This window comes from Amblyraja radiata, chromosome 12 (genome assembly GCF_010909765.2).
Source record: "Amblyraja radiata isolate CabotCenter1 chromosome 12, sAmbRad1.1.pri, whole genome shotgun sequence".
NCBI lineage: Eukaryota > Metazoa > Chordata > Chondrichthyes > Rajiformes > Rajidae > Amblyraja > Amblyraja radiata.
The window spans coordinates 7885953-7908419 of NC_045967.1; the positions used below are offsets into that span (position 1 = coordinate 7885953).

Genomic DNA, 22467 nt, shown 5'->3' on the forward strand with positions numbered 1-22467 from the left:
CGAGCCTGCACCGCCATTCAATATGATCATGGCTGATCATCCAACTCAGTATCCCGTACCTGCCTTCTCTCCATACCCTCTGATCCCCTTAGCCACAAGGGCCACATCTAACTCCCTCTTAAATATAGCCAATGAACTGGCCTCGACTACCCTCTATGGCAGGGAGTTCCAGAGATTCACCACTCTCTGTGTGAAAAAAGTTCTTCTCATCTCGGTTTTAAAGGATTTCCCCCTTATCCTTAAGCTGTGACCCCTTGTCCTGGACTTCCCCAACATCGGGAGCAATCTTCCTGCATCTAGCCTGTCCAACCCCTTAAGAGGATTCATTATCCAGGCCTCTAATGCTGGTTGTGTCAAGTTTGTGCATTTTGTGTACTTGAGTGCTTGTTTCCTTGCAGATCTCAAAGACAAACAGGATGGTAGGATAATTCTGTACATGCGTGGCAGTATCTTGGTGGAGGTAGAAGTTGGGTTGATGGTTAGCAGAGACCTGGTAGGCCAAATGGCCTGTTTCCATGGTCTATGATAGTGATAGAATTGTTTGATATATATTGGCAATCAATTGAATCAAAATCAAAGCTCAATTCTCTTTCTCCAAATCCCTTTAGAAACATAGAAACATAGAAACATAGAAATTAGGTGCAGGAGTAGGCCATTCGGCCCTTCGAGCCTGCACCGCCATTCAATATGATCATGGCTGATCATCCAACTCAGTATCCCGTACCTGCCTTCTCTCCATACCCTCTGATCCCCTTAGCCACCAGGGCCACATCTAACTCCCTCTTAAATATAGCCAATGAACTGGCTACCACCAATCACTCACACACATTCACACACATTCACACACAGGCAAAGGTGGGTGAAGTGTCTTGCCCAAGGACACAACGACAGTATGCACTCCAAGCGGGATTCGAACCGGCTACCTTCCGGTTGCCAGCCGAACACTTAGCCCATTGTGCCATCTGTCGTCCCAATGATGCCATCCATTCCACATCAGCCTGGTCTTTATCTGTGTTACCTGTCGCACCGTGCCACATGCAAATTGGCTGTCATGTTTCGAACATTAAAGGAGTTCTTTAGACAAAATTATTTAATTGCGCAACCAATTGTCGAGGTCGTGAGTCAGGAAAGGTGTGATATACAATTTAACTTTGCAGTGGATATCCTGAAGAGACTGTGACTGGGATCATGATTCCGTCTCCTGTTCTGGACAAAGCAGGTATGTGCGTAGGTGTTGGGATATTGGTGGGTGTGACTGGGCCCTGCCTCTTACACACTCCACCTTCCCTGGAAGCACTCCATATCCTGATTCATTGCATGACAATAAACATTTTGGACAAGGTGCCAGGATCTTTGTAACTGTAACTTGGCAGGCTCCTTTCAATTTTGGCGATTAGTGCCAACATTTTGTAACGTTTGGTGATTACATCCAGCTTTGTGCACTCCCCAACTGGGCATGGGCGCTCTCCTGAGAGGCGTGGTAGTCAGACACCTATTCTTAGCAGAGGCAATTGTAAAGCCAAGGTACACAAACGTGCTGGAGAAACTCAGCGGGTGCAGCAGCATCTATGGTGTGAAGGAAATAGGCAACGTTTCGGGTCGAAACCCTTCTTCAAACTGATGGAGAGTGGGGGAGCGGGGAGAAGAAAGGAGAATGGAAGAGGAGGAGCCAGAGGGCTGAGGGAGAGCTGAGAAGGGGAGGAGACAGCAAGGGCTACCGGAAATTGGAGAAGTCAATGTTTATGCCGCTGGGGTGCAAACTGCCCAAGCGGAATACGAGGTGCTGTTCCTCCAATTCCTCCAATTCCTCCATGTGTGATATATGCAAAATAAACTTCACTGTGCAGTTGCTTAAGAAGGGTCTCGACCCGAAACGTCACCCATTCCTTCTCTCCAGAGATACTACCTGGCCAGCTGAGTTACCACAGCATTTTGTGTCTAACTTCAGTGTAAACCAGCATCTGCAGTTCCTTCGCACATGCTAAGCACTATCGACTAACTCACCAGATTTACAACAAACACATAGGGCGATTTTCACTGTCACCACCACTTTGTGGAAATGCTGCAGTGGAAACTCTTTCAGTGTACTAAAGCCCCATTCAACAAACAATTTACTCCAAATCAAATATCCCAAGCCCTCAAGAAAGAAGAGTCTCAACCCTAAACATTGACCCGATAAGTTCCTCCAGCACTTTGGGTTTTACTCAACGTTCCAGCATCTGCATTATCTTGTGTCTGCATAAGCAAAGATGTTACCTTACATCAGGCAACTTGCTTGGTGATTTAATGATCTATTTAATTTATGTGAGAGCTTCTCCTCAAATTCACATTTTTATATATTATCTTTTTCAATCTTTTGCCATTCTAAAGCACCAATAAAGTATTTGAAAGCATAGTCAGCTTTGTAATACAGGTAATTTGAAAAATAAACAATATTTTTTACTGTCAAGTCTAGCATTGAACAGATTACTTCAGTTAACTACCTTGCTCTTCTTCAAAACTCTTCTACTGGATCTTTTAGACTCACCTGGGACAGATATTATTCTTTCCAAAATATATTTTAGCTGGACTTTATGTACTTAGTTTAGAGATACAGCATGAAAACAGGCCCTTCGGCCCCACCGAGTCCAAGCTGAGCAGTGATCCCCCGGACACTAGCACTATCCTACACACTAGGGACAATATTTTGTTATTACCAAAGCCAGATTAACGTACAAACGTGGACAACTTTGGAGTACTGGAGGAAACCAGAGCACCCGGGGAAAACCCACATGCTCACTGAGGCGTGTTTACAAACTCCGTACACACAGCACCCGTAGTCAGAAATGATTCCAGGTCTCTGGCGCTGTATGGCAGCAACTCTACCGCTGCACCACTGTGCAGCCCATTTCTGCATAAATTTGCAAAACCTGTTGAAATGTTTATTTTAAAGGCAGGAGAATAAAATCACAGGAGTTTTAGCCTGGAATGTTAACTGTTGCTCTCTTCACGGATGCTGCCTGACCTGATGAATATCATTTCCAGATTCCCTATTGAAGAATCTATTGCAACATCTATTCTTGGGAGATGGCAAGAATCTTGAGAAGGCATTGGTGAGCTGCCTTCCTGCATTTCCTCAGGTTCCTGCAGCGTTGACCAACCAGTGACTGGTGAGCCATTTCAGAATGTAGTTGACCACATTGCCATGTGTCTGGAGTCTTGGTCACACTCAATTGCCTTTGGTATGTAGGTGAAAGGTAGGAGTCGGATGGAGTTGATGAGATAGATAATTAAGAAAGGATGTTTAGGAAGGAACTACAGTTTAAACCGAAGAAAGAGACACAAAGCTGGAGTAACTCAGACAGCATTCCCTGGAGAAAAGGAATAGGTGACATTTCTGGTCAAGATCCGTCTACGGGATTATGGGCACAAAGGGTGTTCGATGGTCAGCATGGAATTGGTGGGCCGAAGGGGCTGTTTCTTCGCTGCATCTCTCTAGAAATCTACAAGGACACAATCAAGGACAACAGAGTTCCTAGTGGGTACACAAAAATGCTGGAGAAACTCAGCGGGTGCAGCAGCATCTATGGAGCGAAGGAAATAGGCAACGTTTCGGGCCGAAACGTTTCAGTCCGAAGAAGGGTTTTGGCCCAAAACGTCGCCTATTTCCTTCGCTCCATAGATGCTGCTGCACCCGCTGAGTTTCTCCAGCATTTTTGTGTACCTTCGATATTCCAGCATCTGCAGTTCCTTCTTAAACAGAGTTCCTAGTGGACTCCAAAGAAGGATCCTGCCCCCCAAAACGTATCCATGTCACGTATCCATGTTCTCCTGAGGTGCTGCCTGACCCGCTGAGTTGCTCCAGCACTCTGTGTCCTTTTTTGGTAAACCTGCATCTGCAGTTCCTTGTATTCACAGAGTTCCCACCCTGTAGAACACCCTGTGATGTTGACTTGAACAATGTCCATTTGGAAAGGGCTGCCAGAAATCAACTGCAAGGGATGAATAGTTACACTCAACATTTCCCAGATCTATCTCCATAATTTTGTCATTGGTAGTTTCTCTCAGCGTCTCCCTTTTTTTCCCATCTTCTTTTTCTCTCTATATTACTGTCTCTCATCCTTTTCTCCCTTTATCTTTACTCTTTAAAAACAAAACTGAAGCTATGTAAGAAATCTGTAATTAAATTGTTGCTTACTATTATTTGTACACATGCTTCTAATAAAAATATATATTAAAAAAAAGAAATCAACTGCAAAAAACATGAAATACTGGAAATTCTCAGCAGCACAGCATACTTCCAACTATGCTAAACACAAGTGACAAGTGTGGAAAGAGGAATCTATCAAGGCCATGGCCATGCAACCATCTATGGGAATGTCAGCAGGCAGATTCTGACATGGCTCGATACACAGGGGGATGGGTGTGGATAGTTGGTTCAAGCTAATGAAAGAAAAAAGCCTACTTTGAATGAACAGTCTGCTTACTTATCATTTAAATAGGCCAATCACTGGCAGGTGCAAAAGTAGAAAGAGGAAGGGGAAAGAAAATAAGTATCATCTTTGTTAACATCAAAAGGAGCAGATTGCATTCCTAATTTCACCAGAGGCCACGAGCTTTATCTACGATCCACAATGAGAGTATAAACTAATCTCTATTATTATACTGGGAAAAGAGGCCTCCGGTCCACATTCTTCAAATGCAAAGGTGTTTATTTCTCTAGCTCCTCTCAGCAAGGGCATGCCTTGCTGTATATATAGGAAGGAACTGCAGATGCTGGTTTACACCAAAGATAGGCACAAAATGCTGGAGTAACTCAGCAGGACCAGCAGCATCTCTGGATAGAAGGAATGGGTGACGTTTTGGGTCGAGACCCTTCTTCAGACCCGAAACGACCCGAAACATCACCCATTCCTCCTCTCCAGATGCTGCCTGCCCCGCTCAGTTACTCCTGCATTTTGTGTCTATCACCTCTTACTGCAGCTCTTCCGGGAGTGAGTCCTTCCTCTCCACATTCCAAATATTTATCCATGGTCAGAAAACCAAACTAACCTGCAGTCTTGGAACTCAACAAAAAACCTGTCCGAATCCTACACAGATTCCCGGAAAATGCCACAGAGTGTGTTTGCTGTAATTATTGAAATTGCCTTTTAAAGAAAGGACCTGCATTTATGTAGAACCTTTCACAATCTCACGATGCTCCACAGCTCTTGTCAACCAATTTATGGAGTGAACGGCAGGGTTCAGTTCCTGAGAACTGATTGTAAGCCCAAAACAGTTTGCAAGTTAGTAGTGTGGCTCCATGTACTTTCCCCTACAACCGCAGGAGATGCAACACCTGTCCCTTTACCTCCCCCCTCGACTCCAATCAAGGACCCAAACAGTCTTTCCAGGTGAGGCAAAGGTTCACTTGCACCTCCTCCAACTCATCTACTGTATCCTCTGTTCCAGGTGTCAACTTCTCCACATCGGCGAGACCAAGCGCAGGTTCGGCGATCGTTTCACTGAACACCTCCGCTCAGTCCGCCTGAACCTACCTGATCTCCCGGTTGCTCAGCACTTCAACTCCCCCTCCCATTCCCAATCTGACCTTTCTCTCCTGGGCCTCCTCCATTGTCAGAGTGAGGCCCAGCGCAAATTGGAGGAACAGCACCTCATATTTAGCTTGGGTAGTTTACACCCCAGCGGTAGGAACATTGACTTCTCTAACTTCAGATAGCCCTTGCCTTCCCTCTCTATCCCCTCCTCCTTCCCAGTTCTCCCACCATCTTGCTGCCTCCGACTAAATTCTATCTCTGTCCCGCCCACTCCCTTGACATCAGTCTGAAGAAAGGTCTCGACCCAAAACGTCACCCATTCCTTCTCTCCAGAGATGCTGCCTGTCCCGCTGAGTTACTCCAGCATTTTGTGTCTTCCATTCTGTGATGCTGGTGATGTGCCAAAAAATGTAAACATTGAGGCCACAAGACGCAAATTTCATTCCAAATGAGTTACTTCATAGATCTGATGAACTGATCGAGTAACAATTTATATAAGTGAGATATAAACACAATCCCCGGTGCTTGTTATATGACCCACATGAGCTTTATGTCCGTTTCTCCACTTTTTTTTTAACTCTTGTGGACCTGCTAAAAAATATATTGACGAACCATACCCTTTCAACAACCCTTTGCACCTTAGAAATAATCTCATACCTAATGCTACTTCACTCAAAATAAATTGTGGTTAGAGGATTCCACTGATCACCTTGAGAGGGTGGAAAATGAGGTGAGAATAGCGTAACTAGTTTAACAGTATATCTGGAGGATTTGTTTTAGTTTAAGTTAATAGATTTAGAGATACAGGTCCTTCGACCCACCGAGTCTGCACCAACCAGCTTTCCCCGCACACTAACACACATTAGGGACAATTTATATTTATACCAAATCAATTAACGTACAGGGGTGGGAGATTGCAACCTTCACGTGGTCCGCCCTGTTTCGACGAATGCAATCAACCCGGCGTGCACAATCAAATAAGATCAAATAGAACAAGTTGTCCTACAACTTTAGGCTGTGCACGCCATACGCAAGAAGAAGAAGAAGAATTAACGTACAAACCTGCACGTCTTTGGAGTGTGGGAGGAAACTGAATATCTCGGAGAAAACCCACGCAGGTCACGGGAAGAAAGTACAAACTCCGTACAGACAGCACCCATGGTCAGGATCAAACCGGGGTATCTGGTGCTGTGAGAAGTAGCTCCCACCGCTACGCCACCCTGCAGCCCTTGGGATGAGTAACAATATCAATTGGATGCTGAATAACCATTGGCCCAAGGAGCAGATCATGAATATTGTACTTTCTGTTAGTTCCTTGTGGCATCGAATTAATGGATAAATTGGAGAAGGCTGACATAGTATTGATATGAAGGAGATGTTCTCCATGAATGTATTTACCTCCTTCAGTTTATCAATCAGAGCAGGCTGTGCAAAGGCATATTTTTTCTAAAGCTGCAAGGATGGCAAGGTTCCAGCCGAATAACAAACCATGATGTGTAGGAAGGTACTGATGCTGGTTTTCACCGAAGATATAGACACAAAATTCTGGAGTAACAGGCAGCATCTCGGGAGAGAAGAGGGTGACATTTTGGTTGGAGACCATTCTTCAGACTGACAATCATTTACAAAGGAAGAGCAAAGAAGAGGGACAGGTCAACAAAGGCACAGGTGTGAAAAGAGACAGTGATGACCACTGACATGCATCAGGTGGTAACTGCAGTAGATTCCTGTGGTGGGATATATGCTCCTTGGGGAAGAATGAGGGATTCCTAGTTGTGGGCCAATGATGTCAAAAAACACACCCCCGGGATACAGACACAAACCAAACTCTGTGGGTGCATGAAATATCATCTCTGAATCCAAGCAGCACGTGATATTGTGATTTGTTTCACTATTGAACTGCCACCAGGTCACACTAGGACCAACCTAGTGTACACCCTGGACTGCAGATGCAAGTTTGTTCCAAAGACAGACACCTAGTGCTGGAGTCTCAGGCAGCATCTCAGGAGATAAAGGATGGGTGACGTTTTGGGTCGAGACCCTTCTTCAGAGTGAAAGTAGTGGGAGGGGGATTGTAGGCATGTCAAACAGTGCGTATTCAAGGCAAACACTGGCCGTATCTCCCAATTCGATCCCCACAACATAACTAGTGCGTAGGGGCTAACTTCTACATCCATGCAGAACTCATGGACTTTATTAACTTCACCACTAACTTCCACCCTGCCTTCAAATTCACCTGGATTATCTTGAACACCGTATTCCCTTTTCCTCATCTGTTTCCAGATTATCGATGGACGTCCATTACAAACCTATCGACTCCCACATTTACCTTTACTACACTTCTTCCCACCCTGCCTCTTGCAAAGATGCTATTCCCTATTCTCAATTCCTCAGTCTCCGCCGCATCTCCTCACACGATGAGGTGTTCCATATTAAGACATCTGAGATGTCCTCATTCTTCAGGAAATCTGGGTGCCCCCTTCTGTCATAGTTTGGGGCCACACACGTTTCTCCTCTGTGTTCTGAGGTTCTGCTCTCGCTCCCCCTCCCCCCCAGATGCAACAAGAACAGAGTTCCGCTGGTCCTCGCCCTTCACCCCACCAGCCTCCGCATCCAATGTGTTGCCCTCCAACATTTCAGTCGCCTCCAACATGATCCCACCACTAATCACACCTTCCCCTCGCAACTCCTTGCTTCACTCATGCTTTCCCACCCAATCAGCCCCCTCAGGTACCAGAGATCCCTGCAGGAGATGCAACACCTGTCCTTATACCTCCTCCCTCAACTTCCATCCAGGAATGCCGACGGTCCTGCCAGGTGAGACAGGGGTTCGCATCTACCATCTGAAATCTCACCGGCTGCATCTGGTGTGGGGTCCTGTATGTCGGCAACACCAAATGTAGCCTTCTGAACTTACACTTGGTCCGCCGAGGCCTACAGGATCTCCCAGATGCCAACCATCTCAATTCCCATTGTCATTCCCGTACTGACCTTTCTGTCCTGGGCCTACTCCATTGCCAGACTGAGGCCACACATAAAGTGGAGGAACAGCACCCTGGGTAGCTTATGAATCAGTGGTATGAATGTTGAATGATCCAATTTAAGTCACTTCTACCTACACCCCCCTCCCCCCACCCTAGTCGTTTAACGGTCCACAGTTCTCCACATTGTATCCCTCTCGAGATCACACCTTCCCTACCTAACAATGGCTTACTAAGGCACCACCCTGTCTGAGGTATTTTGTGGCCAGCCCCTGTTAGTCCTGGTCCTTTCTAGCCTTCAGCTCTTCACCCCTCACCCCCTACTTGCAAGAAGAAAGGTGCTGATATAAGGTCATGTGATAGGAGTAGAATTAGGCCATTCAGCCCATCAAGTCTACTCCGCCTGTCAATCATGGCTGATCTATCTCACCCTCCTAACCCCATTCTCCTGCCTTCTCCCCATAACCCCTGATACCCGTACTGATCAAGAATAAGTCTGAAGAAGGGTCTGGACACCGAACCGTCACCCCTTCCTTCTCTCCAGAGATGCTACCTGTCCCGCTGAGTTACTCCAGCATTTTGTGTCTATCTTCGATGTAAACCAGCATATGCAGTTCCTTCCTACACAAGAACCTATTTACCTCTGCTTTAAAAATGAAACATCACCCATCTTTTTTCCCCCCGGAGGTTCTGCCTGACTCCAGCACGTTGGTTGTGTCTGTCAATAGAAGCAGGGATTGTCCAGTACCATTGGTGTGAAACTATCGTCAAGTGCAGCCAGACGTACAACGTACAAGATGGCGACTCACAGCAGCAGACAGCGGTGTGCGAGGACAAGCCATCGCAATCGATTCTAAAGGAGATAAACTGAAGAGCAGAACTCAAACAATGGAGCACAGCGTGTTAAAAAAGGCAAGAATCAACTCGTTTAGTGCAAAATTCATTTCACCCACTCCTTAAAAGACAGAGAGTGTACAGAGTACGCAGTTGTAATAAATTAACATGGCAGGGCTGCTCAGGGGATTAACGGGGGAAAACGTTTTGGCACATCAAAAAAGTAGATTAAAGAAATAGGCTGCTGTGCAGCAAAATAGTTACCATGGGGATTATCTGTCGCATGGAAAAAACAACACAAGATCAACTCGAGAAAACAGCACAAGAGTTTGTATGAACTTCCTGCGTCAACAGCCTCTTTGTGTTTCCAGCTGTGGAGTTTAGTTTGACTTTGCTGTATTTATGAAAAACAGTTGCACCGTAAGAGAATGGCAGCGATATTTCCAAATATGTTCAAATTGTTAAGTGTATTGACCTGAAAGAAATGTTCGGTTTCCAGCAGGTAATCAGCTGGAAAAATCCAAGAGGATACACAATTTAAGCAATGCAGGAGAAGTCTGAAGAAGGGTCTCGACCCAAAACGTCACCCATTCCTTCTCTCTGGAGATGCTGCCTGTCCCGCTGAGTTACTCCAGCTTTTTGTGTCTATCTTAAGCCATGCAGGTGTACCAAGACATGAGGACTGGCGAGTGTTCACACCAACACTGGTGCTCAACATCCAGTCTCCACTACATCACAATTGCTGAAGGTTTACCGGAAAGCAGATTTACTAGAAGGTTTTACCAAAGTTTACCAACATTTACCATAAAGCAGAATCAATTGCCTCGCCCTTTGATTCCCCCTTCAGCACCGAATCAAAGTCAGGTCAAGTCAAGTCCACTTTACTTGTCACATACACATACAAGATGTGCAGTGAAATGAAAGTGGCAATGCCTGCGGATTGTGCAAAAATACTACAGAACAGAATAGAACAGAATCAGTATTTACATGTTAGAAAATATTGTTTTACAAAAGACACAACACAACAGTAAATTAGTCCCTGGTGAGATAAGAGTTTACAGTCCTGATGACCTGTGGGAAGAAACTCCGTCTCATCCTCTCTGTTTTCACAGCATGATAGCGGAGACGTTTGCCTGACTGCAGCAGCTGGAACAGTCCGTTGCTGGGGTGGTAGGGGTCCCCCATAATGTTGCTGGCTCTGGATCTGCACCTCCTGGTGTATAGGTCCTGCAAGGGGGCGAGTGTAGTTCCAATAGTGTGTCCGGCCAAACGCACAACTCTCTGCAGAGCCTTCTTGTCCTGGGCAGAGCTGTTCCCAAACCAGATTGTGATGTTGCCGGACAAGATGCTTCTTACAGCCCCAGAGTAGAAGCACTGGAGGATCCTCAGAGAGACTCTGAACTTCCTCAGCTGCCTGAGGTGGTAAAGGCGCTGCCTTGCCTTGCTCATGAGTGCTGCAGCATGTGATGTCCATGTCAGATCCTCTGTGATGTGGACTCCCAGGTGTTTAAAGCAGCTCACCCTATCCACAGTATCCCCATTTATCTCCAGTGGCGTGTACGTCCTCGGATGCTGTGCCCTTCTAAAGTCCACAATCAGCTCCTTAGAATTTGTGACATTCAAGGGGAGGCTGTTGTCCTGACACCAGAGTGCCAGATCAGCCACCTCCTCCCGGTAGGCCTTCTCATCCTTCTCAAAGGCTCTTGGGTGGTCCATCAACAGGGAGCACTTTGGTGCTTTTTGTGTCTACCTTTAGTTTAAACCAGCATCCGCAGTTCCTTCCAACACATCACTTTAGTGCTTCTTGCCATACTGTGAAACACTGCAGCTGAATGCCAGGGAGCAGTGTTCGTACAAGGGTTGTGTAATGAAAGGACATGGTCTGCTCTTGAGTCTCCCCGATCCACTGGCTGAAGAGCAACATGTTGTGGAGTGGAGGTGGTGAGGAATGGGGGAGGGGTGGCTGAAATCTAGGCCAAACCGAGAAATAAAGACTAAAAATGCTGGAGAGACCAAGCATTGTGTTTCCTCAATTTGACTTCTATTTTTCCCTTCATGAATGCTATCTGACCTGCTGAGATTTTGCCCCGTTTTTGCCCCGTTCCAGACACTCCAAGCCGATGAAGAGTGTTCTCCCGAGAGGGCCTGCAATATCGGGCCGCCGTTGTGGCGACTGTGGAGGCCTCAAATAGGCCCCGACCACGGGGTGAACATAGAGGGAGAGGACTGGACTTTGCTGCCTTCCCTCACAGTGGGAACCATTGTGTGGGGGGGATGTTTTTATGTTTTATGTTAAATTCTTTGGTGGTGTGTTTTATTTTTTATTAGTGTGCTGCAGATGGCAACTCAAATTTCACTGCCCCAGAAATGGTGTATGTGACAATAAATGTCCTTTGTCCCTTTGTCCAGTTTAGTTTAGAGATAAAGCACAGAAACAGGTCATTCGGCCCACCAAGTCTGCGCAGACCAGCGGTTTCCATACACTAGCACTATCCTACACACACTAGGGACAATTTACACGTTTTCCAAAGCCAATTAACCTGCAATCCTGTATGGAGTGTGGGAGGAAACCAGAGCACCAGGAGAAATCCCATGCGGTCACGGGGAGTACGTGCAGTCGCCATACAGACAACACCGTAGAAACAAATCTGGGTCTCTGGCGCTATGAGGCAGTAACTCTACCGCTGCACCACCTTGCTGCCCCTCGCCTAATCTAAGCCAAACCAAGAAAATAATGGTGAGATGCGATTTCATTTCCCCAGTTTGATATATTACATCCACTTCTCCCTTCATCATCTGACCTGCTGAGTTTTTCACAGTTTTTGTATAGATTTCTGAAAGCCAGAGTTTTTTTTTGTTTTCATGCATCCAAACCTCACTGCCAGGTTCTAGCAAGCACCAATCCCTGTTCATCCAGTCATTCAATGGTCACAGATTTACACTGCCTCTCCTGAAGGCAAAAGCTCCAGTTTAAAATTCTCATCCTCGTATTCAAAACTGTTCCAAGGTCTCACCCCTCCTTATCCATGAGATCTTCTCCAGAGCTCAGCTCCCGCTTCCTGTACTTTCCACATTCCCAGTACTTAATCACTCACAACAAGCATCAGTTCCTTCAGGCTCCAAGGCCTTGAGGTCTGGCGTAGGAAGGAACTGCAGATGCTGGTTTAAACCAAAGAGCTGGAGTAACTCAGCAGGACAGGCAGCATCCCTGGAGAAAAGGAATGGGTGACGTTTTGGGTCCAGACCCTTCTTCAGACTAAACCTTGCAAAACAGGCCCTTCGGCCCACTGAGTCCGTGCCGACCAGCGGAAGCGGGAAGAAGCTATAGGCTCAAGAACAGCTTCCTCCCTCCAACCATCAGTCTCTGAACCACCCGGTTCAGTTTAGTTTATTGTCACGTGTACTGAGGTGCAGTGAACACTGTACAATCCTAACCACTACCCCACCACAGCATTGAACTATATTGCACTGTGTTTAAGAGGTATACTATATATTTTGGCTTACACAGTTATGGACTGCTTACCTGGTGTAATTGACAGTTTATTGCATTATAATATGTTATTTGTTATGTTGTGTTAATGCACCTATAAAAGGTGCAGCACATAGCAATGTAATTGTTCCATTCCCACCACAAATGAGAACTAGATAATAACAAGTCTTACTTCTGTCCATACGTGTATTAACTTTATTCACGTGCAGTGGATTTGACAGCAACATGCAAGCAAAGAACAATTCTTCATTGGAAACCATTTTTCTAATTTAAACAGACAGTCCAAACTCTGATTCCAGCTTGTTTTTATGTTGGTTCCCAAAGACCATCTTGTTTCCCAGTGTAATTAGATGTGAAAACTCCGGAGGAGTAAGGAATACCGGAAGCCTCACCCGCTAGGTTTAGAAGAGAGGGAGTCACAAGAGACTGTAGATGCACTTGTAATAAAATTCCTAAACAAAAGTCTCACACATATGTACTGTGTCTCAGGTAGACAAAAATGGTGGAGAAACTCAGCGGGTGAGGCAGCATCTATAGAATGAAGGAAATATGCAACATTTCGGGCCAAAACCCTTATTCAGACTGTACTGTGCCTCTATGGCTTTTGTTACAAGGCAGGTTGGGTTGGATGTGTATCCCGTTTAGTCTAACAAACTTACTTTTAATCTAACTTTGCAGCAATCTGAAGGTTATATTCTGTAAACGGAGGTGACCTTGAATAAATCATCACAGAAGACTAGTTATACTCTCGACAATTCTGTTTTATTACATATCTCAAGGTTTCTTACAGCAGATAGCCATGCAGAACAACGTAGCAATTTGCAGTTTCAAGTGTTTTGTGAGATCGTTTGCTTTTTACGAGTGAGATGGGAGGCTCCCTGATGTAAGAGCATGAGGGAATTCCCTCGTTCTCTCCCCAAGTTCCAGGGTCATCAACCATTCTCTGCTTTCTTAGTGGTCTGGAGAGTCAGGGGAAAGGGAAACTAGAGATATGAACGCAAATTGGAGGAACGGCATCTCATATTTTGCTTGGGCAGCTTACAACCCAGTGGTATGAATATTGATTTCACTAACTTCAAGTAACTCCTGCATCCTCTCTCCCCCCATCCCTACCCCACATGTCACACCAGCTTCAAAGTCATCTTATTTAGTCTCATTGCCTGTAACTCATTTTCTCCTAGCCCACATCTTTTATCGTCATTACTTTTTTGCATATCTTTCATTCATTTGTTCTACATCACCATCTACATCTATCGTTTCCCTTTCCCCTGACTCTCAGTCTGAAGAAGGGTATCATCCCGAAACGTCACCTACTCCTTCTCTCTAGAGATGCTGTCTGACCCGCTGAGTTACTCCAGCTTGTTGTGTCTATCGGCTGTTTAAACCAACATCTGAAGTTCCTTCCTACACATTTCATCTGCTTTCTTATCAATAGGCCGATCAACAAATGATTTAAAACAGAAACAGATGCTGCTGGAAAAACTCAGGAGGTCAGGCAGCATCTGTGGAAGGGGAAGCATTTACCGTTTCAGGTCCGGGACCCTTCGTCAAAATGGAGAAGGAGAGAAATATGAGATAGTTTTCAGTCGGGGCGATGGTGAGGGGAAGTGGCATGGTTAGAATTTAATGATTATTTTGGGGTCGGGATATGCTGCCTGGCCTGCTGAATTAATCCATCATGTTTTGTTCTACACAATATTATTGCAATTGCAGTTGCATGTGCCGAAAGGGAATATCCCTTTATGAGGACAGTTACCAGCACATTAAGGTTATTTAACTGTGAAATGCATTACTAATTGCAAGGCTATAGGACTCACCCAGCAGTCAAGTCTGTATGCGTGGAATAACAACAAAAATGAGCAAACAAAAATGGATTTTGAAAGCATGAGAGACAAGCCACAAAGGAGCACACAAGCACACCCGCACAGGTACACACACACCCGCACAGGTACACACACACCCGCACAGGTACACACACACACACACACACCCGCACAGGTACACACACACACACACACACACAACACACCCGCACAGGTACACACACACACACAGCTCCTTGCTCTCACACTGGAGAAGGTGACTGGGAAAGTTATTTTCTCACACCAAGGACACAAACAAAGTGTGGTAGTTCAATCTGAAGAAGGGTCTCGACCCGAAACGTCACCCATTCCTTCTCTCCAGAGATGCTGCCTGTCCCGCTGAGTTACTCCAGCATTTTGTGTCTAGGTGTGGTTGTACAAATTGTTGATGTGAACCAGAGACAGAATCAGGTATCTTAAAGGGCCTGTCCCACTGTATGAGGTAATTCAAGAGCTCTCCCGAGTTTAAAAAAAACCCAAACTCGTGTTAAGTACGTAGAATGTACGTAGCGGGTACGTCAGAGCTCGGGACGTCTCTTAGCGGCTCGTAACGCTAACGGCAGTTACTCGGGAAACGCGATAAGCTCGTGAGGTTTTTTCAACATGTTGAAAAGTGTCCACGAGAGCCCCGAGTAGCTACGAGCGGCTATTACCGTAATTATCCGAGTTCGAATCAGGGGAAACTCGGGAGAACTCTTGAATTACCTTGTACAGTGGGACAGGCCCTTTACACTCTGCAAAGGCTTAACTTCACGCGTGCTTGTGTACTCAGCAAACTCCACCTAAACTCACAACGGGGACTGGGAATTGATCCTAAAACAGGGCAATAATTGGCTGAACATCTAATGTGGCACAGACTCTGCAAGGCAGCATGTCCCACAAAGATATAGCTTTTATATTTACTGGAGATCACAAAGGGAGTAACAGTCCACATTCATCACAGTTTCCCCTATTTTATGGAGTTCCATGGGGCCTGCCGCATTGACAGAGTTCTATACCAGATTAACAACACAATTATCTTTAATAACGGCAATGTGTAACCCTGTAAATCCTGTCTAGACAAGTGAAGTTACTGTAGTGTCAGCTTCTGCAACAGGTGATCTCTTATCCTCTGTACTTTCCTTGTGATGTGTGCCATACATCTAGAAATGAAACCAATTACGAAGACAGACACGAAATGCTGGAGTAACTCAGCAGGTCTGGAGAAAAGGAATAGGTGTCGTTTCGGGCCGATTCCTTACTCCTGTCTGGAGAAAGGTCTTGACCCGAAATGTCAGCTATTCCTTTTCTCCAGAGATGCTGCCTGACCTGCCGAGTTACTCCAGCATTTCGTGTCTGTCTTTGGATTAAACCAGTATCTGCAGTTCTTCACTACACGATTACAAAGACATCTCCACAGTCTCCACCCCCTCCCCCCACCCCAATTGTATTGGCTAATTATATTATGCACATGCCCTGGAACAAATGTAAGAATAATCTATCTCCTAGAGGAAATCAGTCTAATGAAGGGTCCCGACCTGAAATGTCACCTGTCCATTTCCTCCACAAAATGCTGCCTGATCTGCTGAGTTTGTTTTTTACTCAGGTTTCCAGCATCTGCAGCTTCTTGGGTCTCGATTTCACAGCCCCATTACAAAATCTCCTAAATTGAAGACTGGTTTAGTTTAGAGATACAGCACGGAAACAGGCCCTTCGGCCCACCGAGTCTGCGCCAACCAGCGATCCCCGCACACTAACACTATCCTACACACACTGGGAACAATTTACATTTATACCAAGTCAATTAACCTACAAACCTGTACGTCCTTGGAGTGTGGGAGACACTTGGAAATCCCGGGGGAACCCACGCAGGTCACAGGGAGAATGTACAAACTCCGTACAGACAAGCACCTGTAGTCAGGATGGAAGCTGGGTCCCCGGCGCTGTACGGCAGTAGCACCACCATTGTAGTCGTCTCACCATTGAGAATTCTGCGAGATCCTCTCCCATTGCTCCCCCCCCCCCCCCCCTGTGATCTGTGCAACACTCAAACCTGGAAGGATTGCGACCCAAAACCTCCATTCCCTCCACAGATACTGCCAGACCAGCTGGGCTCCTCCAGCACTTTGTTTTTTGCTCAGGTTTCCAGCATCTGCAGTTTGTGCCTCTCCATAAGACGAAACACCTGCAATATTGATAAATTGATCAATTCCCTATCCTACTTGGGATTATGCTGCATAAATCACGGGGCCTGGGTGCTCCATCTTTACCAGCAGAGTGGCGCAGCAGTAGAGTTGCTGCCTTGCAGCGCCAGAGACCACGGTTCAAACCTGACTACGGGTGCTGACTGGACGGAGTTCGTACGTTCTCCCCGTGACCTGCGTGGGTTTTCTACGGGTGCTCCGGTTTCCTCCCACACTCCAAACACATACAGGTTTGTAGGTTAATTCGCTTTAGTGAATTGTAAATTGTCGCTAGTGTGTAGAATAGTGCTTGTGTACAGGCTGTTGCATTCTCAGTGGGCCGAAGGGTCTGTTTCCATGCTATACGACGAAAGTTTGTCTAAAGTTTGGCCATCACACGTGAGCAGAAGCTGCTCCTGTACAAGTCCCCTGGCAAAGCCAAGTCAAAGTTGGGAATGTTTCATTGATCCTTGTGCTTATGTACAAATGACGTTAAATAGGCTTCTCTTGGTGGCTTCCGCTTTCAGGCAGACAGGTAATTTATCTTTTCCATAGCAAGGGTTTTTAACATGTATAGTCCAAGCAAAAAGATTCTCCTGGGAGGAAGCTTTCTCCCCCGTCACGCCGAAACAAAGACCAACAGGTGCACAAGAAGACTGCTGAAAGGAAGGACTTGTATTTGACAGGAGCTGGGAATATTATTGAGTAGCTGATCGCTTTAGGACACAAAGCTGTCTCAGGGCAGATCATAGTGCAACAGCAACTGCAATGTACATCCAAATATAGACCCAAAATGTTGGAGTAACTCAACGGGACAGGCAGCATCTCTGGAGAGAAGGAATGGCTGATGTTTCAGGTCGAGACCCTACTTCAGTCTGGACCCAAAGCGTCACCCATTCTTTCTCTCCAGAGATACTGCCTGTCCCGCTGAGTTACTCCAGCATTTTGTGTCTATCCTCGGTTTAAACCAGGGTCTGCAGTTCCTTCCTATACAATGTACTGTCCAACATTGATGGAAGTCCTTTTTGTAAACCCATGAAACTATAGAATTTTCTTGCTCTGAAGTAGTATCTGCAACTTAAAGTTGAACGAGAGCAAGGAGTTAAAACTTCTCAGGTTTATTAAGAAGAGGGCTAATAAGTTAACAGCTGGTCACAAACCTAACCAAGATTCCACTGTAAATCTTGCAATAAATCTTGTTTAACTAGAATGAAATGTGCCAGGTGGTTGGTGAAGATTTCCTGTTCTTTTGCTGCATTATTTATATGCATAATCACACAGTACAGCCAGACACCCAGGGTCAGCCGACAAATGTCTCCAAAATACCACTCAATGCAATTTGTTTAACCTTTTATCCTTTTGATTTACACAGAAAATTCCAGTCACTTCAACATGACCAAGCAAGCACTGTGGCTGTTAATGGCCCGATAGTTCCGCTCACAAGGTTTTGTTTTTTTTAAAGTTGAACACGCCACTGGATTCCCTGGGAAAGTCATGTTGGCGTGCATCAGCTTAAGGGCCTGTCTCACCAGCATGCGATTGCATGCGTCTAGCGCGACCAAACGTGGTGGCTTGAGGCGTACGCCCTCGCGGGGCCGGTCCCACGGACAACCGCGGCGCCGTCTGGAGTTGTGCGGGGCTGGTCCCGACATCATACTCACCAATCAGCTGGGCAGGAGGCGGGCCGACTGAATTTGGACGTCGTACGGCATCGGGCGGTTACATCACCACGCAACGGCACGCCGGGCGGTGACGTCACCGCGCAACGGCACGCCGGGCGGTGATGTCACCGCGCAATGCCACGCGCTAGGCGTACGGCGTCGAGGCGCTGCGTACGGCGTTGAGACGCTGCATACGCCCGTCGAGGCGCTGCGTACGGCCTCAATGTGGCTGCGGGCCGACAGGCCGTTGTCACGCGGAATTTTCGGACAGTGGCAGTTTTTCGGAGCCCCGCGCGATGTCGGGACCAGCCCTGCACAACTCCATACGGCTCCAGCGATCGAAGTGGGACCGGCCCCGCGAGGCCGTATGGCTCAAGCGACCATGTTTGGTCGCGCTAGCCGCATGCAGTCGCATGCTCGTGGGACAGGCCCTTCAGTGAACATGCCTGCAGGACACAAGCAGCAGAGCAATGGACTCAAAGGATTATTACATGCATATTTCAGCAGTTGAACAGGGCTACAATAAGGTTGAGATTGCTAGCCAGTGCTGTATTTTACGCAGTCACTCAAATAATTAATACGGAACCATTCTCACTGTGTTTTGGAAAATATAAAATTAGATGAATGAATAAGTTTATTGGCCAAGTATTCACATACAAGGAATTTGCCTTGGTGCTCCGCCCACACGTGACAATATGACATACAGTGAAAGTTAGGAATGATTCAGAAAACATTAAACATTAATAATAAAACAATATTGATTGAACATGTGAATTAAATTAAATGACACACAAGAAGATAGGAATCAATATTGCTAAATGATTATGTGTAAGGAGGAAATGCAGATGCTGGTTTAAACAGAAGAACGACACAAAAAGCTGGAGTAACTCAGCGGGTCAGGCAGCATCGCTAGAGAGAAGTAATGGACAGTTTTTCCCCAGCTGTTATCAGATAACTGAATCATCCTACCACAACCAGAGAGCAGTGCTGAACTAGTATCTACCTCAATGATGATCCTTGGACTATCCTTGATCAGACATTGCTGGCTTTACCTTGCACTAACCATTTTTCCATTATCATGTATCTATACACTGTAAATTGCTCATGGACTGTAATCATGTATTGTCTTTCTGCTGACTGATTAGCACGCAGCAAAAACTTTTGACTGTACCTTGGTACACGTGACAATAAACTAAACTGAACTAGGAGTGGAGATAAAAGAAACCGCAAATGCAGGTTTAAAAAAAAAAAGGACGCAATGTGGTGGAGTAACTCAGTGGGATTGGCAGCATCTCTGGATAGGTTACCCAAAACGTCACCTATCTATATTCTCCAGAGATGCTGCCTGGCCCGCTGAGTTATCCCAGTGTTACATATGAGAGGTTGGTTGGGAGTGGAGAGAATCATTCGTGTGAATTACAATTGCCATTAATCTGTACCTTCAGAGGTCTTTGTCGTGAATATTTTGAACTCATTCAATTGAGGTGTAAAGGGCCTGTCCCACTAGGGCGACCTAATCTGCGAGTTCTGGTGAGTTTGCCCTCGACTCATACTCGCAGCATGGTCGACACGAGGTCGTAGGAAGTCTTCGTAAATCTCCTTCATGCTCGAGAGTGGCCTCCGCGTACTCGAGGCCTCAGCTAGGTCGCGGCGTTTTTTTCAACATGTCGAAAAATGCCCGCGAGTAAAAAAAGGTTGTCATGGAAAAAAAGCAATACTTTTTTTTACTCGTAGGTTTAGTCGCAGTAGGTCGGCATGTTGGTCGTAGGTAATCGAGGGCAGTCAAAGGTAGTTGTAGATAACATGAATTGGAACTGAGCAATTTACTTTCTTAAGATTGGCATCAAGATATGTCAGGTCAAAAGAGCCATGCCACAGTGTAGAACTAACATTATAGCTCAGTACACAGGGAGCCGTGCTTTATTTTTGTTCCAGAGGTTCGGTCCAGGGCGGCACGCCTGGTGGCATCGCGGTGGAGCTACTGCCTTACAGCGCCAGAGAGCCAGGCTCAATCCTGACTGCACGCTCTCACCGTGACCTGGGTAGGTTTTCTTCTGTTTCCGCCAATACACTTACAGGATTGTTGGCCAATTGGCTTGGTATAAATATAAAATATGTGTGTAGGCTAGTGTTAATGTGCGTGGATCGCTGGTCAGTAGGATCCGTGGGCCGAAGGGCCTGTTTCCATGCTGTATCTCTAAATTAAAGTTTATTTGTGTGTTAAATATATCAAAAGCACAATATGAAGGGAAGAATTCCCTCAGATCAATATTCATCCTACTAGCAATAAAAAAAACATTAGATGGAACAGCCGGTCAGCTGGCATCTGGGAGAGAGAAATAGAACTAAATGAAAGAGACACAAGATACTGAAGATGCTGGTAGATGCAAATGCTGGAGAAACTCAGCGGGTGCAGCAGCATCCATGGAGCGAAGGAAATAGGCAACGTTTCGGGTCGAAACCCTTCTTCAGACTGGTGTGAGGGTGGGGGGTGCGGGAGGAAGAAAGGAAGAGGTGGAGCCAGAGGGCTGAGGGAGTGCTGGGAAGGGGAGGAGAAAGTAGGGACTATCTGAAATTACTGAAGTCAATGTTCATACCGCTGGGGTGCAAACTGCCCCAGCCAAATATGAGGTGCTGCTCCTCCAATTTGCGGTGGTCCTCACTCTGGCCATGGAGGAGGCCCAGGACAGAAAGGTCAGATTCGGAATGGGAGGAGGAGTTGAAGTGCTGAGCCACCGGGAGATCAGGTTGGTTATTGCGGACCGAGCGGAGGTGTTCGGCGAAACGATTGCCAAGCCTACGCTTGGTCTCACCGATGTAGAGCAACTGACATCTAGAGCAGCGGATGCAATAGATGAGGTTGGAGGAGATGCAGGTGAACCTCTGTCGCACCTGGACAGACTGCTTGGGTCCTTGAATGGAGTCAAGGGGGGAGGTAAAGCGACTAGTGCGACAACTGCAGTTCCTTCTTAAACAGACTGAAGATGCTGGAATCTTGAGCAAAACACCAAGTGCTGGAGGAACTCAGCGGGTCAGGCAGCATCTGGGGAGGTGAATGGACAGGCGACCTTTCAGATCAGGATTATTCTTCACACCTAAATGATAACCTTTAATCAGAATTGCTACTTTAAATGTTCTATTGAAGGATCATGGACCAAAAACATCAACTTTGTTTCTCTTCCCACAGATGCTGCCTGACCGACTGAGTATTTCTGCCTTTTGCTGCTTTTAGTTTAGGTTCTTGCTATTTTTTTTGTTGCAATGGTCATCCCCAACCAATACCAACAAAATAAAACAACAAATGTTTTTGCCTTTGCTGACTCCTGCAAACATCCGTCACTGGTTTAGTGTTGCTATTGATCCGTGATCTAACCCCCACCAACATCACCTTCCTCCTCAGTCTTCTGCCTGAGGAATGGTCCCAACCCAAACGGTCACCTATCCAACTTCTCCCGAGCGTCTGCCTGACTCACTGAGTTACCAGAATATTTGTGTCTTCTTTCTCCATGCTCTCAATCCTACCCTCCATACAAATCGATCTGCAGGTCAGGTGATGGACACAAAATGCTGGAGTAACTCAGCGGGACAGGCAGCATCTCTGGAGAGAAGGAATGGGTGATGTTGAGGGTCGAAACCCTTCTTCAGACTGAGAGCCAGGGGAGAGGGAGATACAAAGATAAGGAAGGGTAAGGTGTGAAAACAAGACATCAAAAGAGATGGGGATCAAAAAATGTAGAATAGATCTTTGTTAGCTAGGAGAAGTTGACAACAAAGCAAAGAGTTAAAATATAATCGGGGAACAATCAGACTGGTTGGAAACCTTTCTGTCCTGGGCCTCCTCCATTGTCAGAGTGAGGCCCAACGCAACTTGGAGGAACAGCACCTCATATTTCGCTTGGGCCGCTTACACCCCAGCGGTATGAATAACGGCCAGGTGTGTATCTGATTGCATTATGTAGAT

The 22467-nt window shown here is 46.2% G+C and overlaps 1 protein-coding gene across 7 annotated transcripts in view; it reads right to left on the bottom strand.

The window, feature by feature from the left end:
• The window catches only part of col4a5 (collagen type IV alpha 5 chain), a 256174-nt gene that overhangs the window by 179371 nt on the left and 54336 nt on the right, over positions 1-22467 (bottom strand). The window lies entirely within an intron of this gene.